At 40.1% G+C, this 5,747-nt stretch overlaps 1 long non-coding RNA gene across 1 annotated transcript; it reads left to right on the forward strand.

Moving 5' to 3' along the window:
- The first annotated feature begins 437 nt into the window (after positions 1 to 437).
- On the forward strand, positions 438 to 1,592 carry LOC139548959 (uncharacterized). The gene is made up of 2 exons (XR_011669801.1): positions 438 to 676; positions 1,312 to 1,592. It is a non-coding gene; the product is annotated as an uncharacterized lncRNA (long non-coding RNA).
- Positions 1,593 to 5,747: the final 4,155 nt, after the last annotated feature.

Below are 5,747 nucleotides of genomic sequence, written 5' to 3' on the forward strand. Positions count from 1 at the left end.
TCTGTGTTTTTCATCTTCAAAAAAAAGGTTGTACATTTAAAGGGATAATCCACCCCAAACCACGAATTCCTAGGATTAACAGTGTTAAATAACACAAAAATGTGAAAAAAATATTTTTGGTGAACAAATGTTTCATTTTGTCATCATAACAAGGTTGGAAGCAACATGTGAAAATCGTTGTGGAAATCTGTTGGAGCTCAACTATAAAACCAACAATGCAATGCTCTCTCTCTCTCTCTGGGCTGGCTAGCTAGCTAGCAAACGTAGCTACACACGAGAATACCCAAGTCAATATCAGCATGTGAAGTAGCAAGCTAGCTGTAAAATCGCCTAAACAAACTATCTCACCGAGTTCAACTGGCAGTTTGTCTCTGTCCAGAGTGAGTGCAGAATACGTTGCTATGGCAACAACAGCCCTTTCCCATGTTTCCCACAGACACTACAAGGCATTACAAGATGGTACTTGAAGGAGAAACTAAATTGAATAATTTGGTACACTAGACTGAGCACATCTAAATACATACTGTAATGAAACAGGCAGGGAGCAGGTCTCGAACCCTCGACCTTCTAGCCCGAGGTCGTTACAATACTTTGTCATTACGATATAACGAATGGATGTGTCCTAGACAAGTATGCTCATACCATCGTTTGGATGATTTGGCGATCTGGAGCGCAGGTAATTGTTTCAAAAGTATTATGAAATTAGATAGTGTGTTATCCGCTATCTCCAGTGACGAAATCTACGACGCGTCCCTACATGATTTCCTGATTTCACAGACGGACCACTTAGAAGTTACATCATGGGGAAAATGTGTATTTTACCCACTGATAAAACATAGGATTTCACCAATTTAACATGTTTTTTTCTGGGGTTGGATTATCCCTTTAATAAAGGGATAATTAAAAAAAATCTAGCATTCAAAAGTATTATGTTACAAGATGCTACTACATTAATTGTGGTGCAACATAATAATTCATAATAATGCAACACAATATTTTTCTGAGCAGGAATTGTATAGGTCTAATAGAGACAGTAGCTATGGAAGGAAACAGTACAAGAGGGTTCCTTCCACCGTCAGTTCTGGTATTGTGTCTGCATTGTGCACATAGTACTTGGCAGAAGTACTGTACATTTTAATGGTCTGCCAAGATGAAAAGAGCACCCCATGATTCGTGTAAAGTATATGCAGCTGAGGGCGCACTGCTGCAGAGACAAATAGGCCACACCCTGATCTGTTTCACCTGTCTTTGTGCTCTTCCCCATTATCCCCTGTGCATTTATACCGGTGTTCTCTGTTTGTCTGTTTCCAGATTGTCTTGTCTCGTCAAGACTACCAGGATGTTTTTCGTTCTCCTGTTTTCTTGAGCCCCTGTTTTCTAGTTTTCCCGGTTTTGCTAATTTGCCTGCCCTGAGCTTGCTGCGGTTCTGTACCTTTTGACACTGCCCTGGATTACTGACATCTGCCTGCCCTGACCCTGATCCTGCCTGCCACTCTGTACCTTACGGACTCTGCCCTGGACTACCAACCTCTGCCTGCCTTGACCTGTTGTTTGCCTGCCCCCTGGTTTATAATAAACATCTGTTATTCGAACTGTCTGCATCTGGGTCTTATCTGAGTCGTGATAATATGCTTGCTGACATGAAGACTACTGGAAAGTATCACAGGTGTCCTAGGTTTTTTTGACTGTCACTGGTGTCAGGTTGAGTTTTCCATTACTTCCCAAAAATGCAATGGAAAGAGTCTGCCATGAAATAATGGAAAATAGGTCTAGAAGTTCCACTACTTTTTTATGTCAGCCTGCTTTATAACATAGCTGTGATACTAATTTCACAAATCCAGTCATCCAGAATATTTCAGAAATGTAGTGTTTTCTTTACTGGATGAGTAACACACATTCTGAAATTATTGGCAAAAAAATACTGTACCCAATCCTGACTTGGCCATTTACGGACACACTTAAGTGAATCTCACTACGCCAGTTTGACTTCTTCATTTCCTGAATTTACCTGAGCAGGTCATAATAAGCCATCACTGTAGATTCCGATCAAAAGTACTACCAGCTCCTGCACTGTGTAAAAACTAAGGAATGGGTAAACATTTTTTGCAGAATGGCTCTTTAAAAAGCAATTCAAAGAAGGTCAGACCGCTCATACCAGAGAGCACAAAATGGGATCGAGAATGAGAGACTACCTTCAATATTCTTACCTCATATCTATTCCCCTTGACATTGTCTAGCTGCTTCATGTCTGTTAACTTGACAACATTTAACCCAGCAGATACATATCCATGGAATCCATTTAAACACCATAACCACAGAAGATCACTTACTCCAGAAACTATCTGTAAGTGGAAACTATGTCAAATCATTTGAGGGAAAAGTTAGTAACAGGTAATCAATTTGCAACAAAGTCTCATGCAGATTAATAGCAAAGACCTCTCGGTGACCCATAATGAAAATTAAATCCTCTTCACCTTTGAAGATTAGGTTCTAATATGACACGATCCCACTGGCTGACGTCAAAATCAAATTGTGTGGATAGTGTCCCTAGCAACGGTGATCAACAACGGAATGACAATATGAGTAAGGCTAGTACAGTCAAAGATGGAGCCAAGAACTTGATCCCAATAGTGTTACAAATATAACACATTCTTGGAAATATTTGGGAATGGTTGAGGTGAATCATGCTTTTATCGGATGTCTTCTTTCACTAGAAATGTACTCTGGTCTGGCAAATAAATGCTAACTCCTTCCCTCCGCTATTACTAACATATGTACTTTATCAATGTGAGGATTCATTATAGCATGGAAACTGGCTAACTGGAAGTGGCCTAAGTGCTATCACATGATTTAATTGATCATGTTTGATCAGGGTTCAATTGAAATGAACAACACAACAATAACAGGGGAAACTTTACATTTGATATTTAAACTATACATAATCATTCAATGGAATTAGCTTTTCTGTTACCCACCAGGGGGTTAGTCAGTTTAGTCATGTAGAAAGCATGAGTGACAACCGTGTCAGTAACCTTAACAGTGCTCATTGGTTAAAAGTTACCATGACGCTGTAATGGCAGAGATTAAATGGGAAGAGGATATTCCAGCAGTGAAAGGTTTCAAAGGCCCAAAGGACGTATCATGGCATAAGACTCTCAATGTACATTTACCATTTTCCATTTACCTGTTTTAACAATTATACACATTTCTACATGTTACCTCTTGCTTATTGAATAGCAAGATTGCAAGGCAAATGCTGATTAAACTGTATCAGAGAAGTCCTTCACTTCAATACCTACACAGGAAATGTGCAGTATGTACAGTATAATGGGTACTTTTCCATCATAACTTGTATTCTGCTTCATCTTAACAGTACTGCAATAAAATGGCTGTCAATGGCATTCATATGATACCCATGTGTCAAATGTCTCACTTGGCCAAGCGAGACAGCAGCAGTGGGTTTTGGAACTCTCTGGGAGTCCTTTAGGTATGAGGAATCACTTCCATAAAGTGGATGAGTATTCTGGAAGTTGACACTACAGAATCATAACAGCTCCGGTAAGAGCACTGCCTTTTATGATCTTCCTTATAAACTAGATGCTGTTTACAAAGATAATGACAACACCCACTGGAGAGGAGTGTGACTTGTTTCAGGCAGCACATTCCATTGTGAGAAAGAGAATACAAACTGCTCAGTAGAATAACTACTGCTTAACTGGATAACCTGCTTAAAATGCCAGATTCACTGGCAGATTTCTATGAAGCTTGCCACACAAGTGATATTAGATCACACTGTAAACTGGTCTCAACTTCTGTCACAGGTGGTATATCATCAGTCTCCCCCTGACAGTATAACTCAATAAGATGACAGGTGGTATATCATCAGTCTCCCCCTGACAGTATAACTCAATAAGATGACAGGTGGTATATCATCAGTCTCCCCCTGACAGTATAACTCAATAAGATGACAGGTGGTATATCATCAGTCTCCCCCTGACAGTATAACTCAATAAGATGACAGGTGGTATATCATCAGTCTCCCCCTGACAGTATAACTCAATAAGATGACAGGTGGTATATCACCAGTCTCCCCCTGACAGTATAACTCAATAAGATGACAGGTGGTGAAACATGGTCAGACCCTATTTTTGAGTAAGTGCCGATTCAATCAAAATGCTTCCAACATTTTCTGTGATATACAAAATCTGGAGAATTTTTTTCCATTATAAGTTAGCCATAATATGCGGTTAAGTTAATTTTCTTAACTAATTAGCATTTTACATAAACCGTCAAATCTGATTAGCGGTTTTGATTGAATAGGGCCCTTGGTATTTTCTGTGTTGGTTTCTCAGTCCATCTCTGACAGGTTGTTAAGTGGGAGCTCTTAGAAACCAGGACCTGCCTCTCAGAAAGAGTTTCACTGGACAAGAAACAGACAATTGGCTGTGTTGAGGCTCACAGTGCCACGATTGAGCGCCAAGCCTATTTCTCAGACACTGCTCCTATTTACACTAGTCCTGCATGTGCCATATACCCATTAATTTCCCATAAAGCATATGCACTACAATTTATACTCAATCATTAACATGATGTCCACATAAACATCCAGGAAGCTCTGTTCAGGAACCTGTGTTGAGACGCTGACTCAACTGAAGTCTAAAAAAGCTCTAATGTCTGGTTTGGATGAAAAGCATCTGTTTGATCACGATGATGCAGAAACACATGACACACAACATCCCGATGTATCTCCTGCAGCCTTATATACCCTGACTCCCGGCAGAAGCCGAAGGGATTGCACATTTGTCTGATACAATGCATTAGCACTAATGGGATAGCTGAGCTAGGGAGTCTGGCTTTAAAACAGCTCTTTATAAATGTCAGCTCTGTTCTTTAATGTGAAGTATCATTCAGGGGTTGGGGGCTCCCATTACTGCTACTGAATAACAGGACTCCTGCTGGTTTAATGGGACTAGCCTTTCATTAGCGTAGCATTCAAGATACTGTTCACATGGAATCTGAGCAAACAGGCATCTATTTGTTGACGTCAATAGAAATACACTGACACTTTGCTAACCGGTTTTATTACTAGTGTTGTTGGTATATAATCCATAATGAGTCCATCTTTACAACCAATCAGAGAGCTAAAGTTGTTTTGTCGTTTTTACACACAGTATATTCAGAGGACCTAAATTCAGACTCATAGGTGGCAAACAGGGCTCAGAGGTAGTCTTGGTGAACTCCTTATTATCTTTAGTTACAGTGCATTCAGAAAGTATTCAGATCCCTTGACCTTTTCCACATTTTGTTACATTATAGCCTTATTCTAAAATGGATTAAATAGTTATGAATAATGAAAAATAAAATATTTTTTTTAAAATTTAAAATAAAGAACTGAAATACCACATTTACAGAAGGATTCAGACCCTTTACTCAGTACTTTGTTGATGCACCTTTGGCAGTGATTACAGCCTCGAGTCTTCTTGGGCATGACACTACAAGCTTGGCACACCTGTATTTGGGGAGTTTCTCCCACTCTTTTCTGCAGATCCTCTCAAGCTCTGTCAGGTTGGATGGGGTGCTTTGCTTTACAGCTATTTCCAGGTCTCTCCAGAGATGTTCGATCGGGTTCAAATCAGGGCTTGGCTGGGTCACTCAAGGACATTCAGAGACTTGTCCCGAAGCCAGTCCTGCTTTGTCTTGGCTGTGTGCTTAGGATCGTTGTCCTGTTGGAAGGTGAACCTTCGCTC

Source organism: Salvelinus alpinus, chromosome 22 (genome assembly GCF_045679555.1).
Source record: "Salvelinus alpinus chromosome 22, SLU_Salpinus.1, whole genome shotgun sequence".
Classification (NCBI taxonomy): Eukaryota; Metazoa; Chordata; class Actinopteri; order Salmoniformes; family Salmonidae; genus Salvelinus; species Salvelinus alpinus.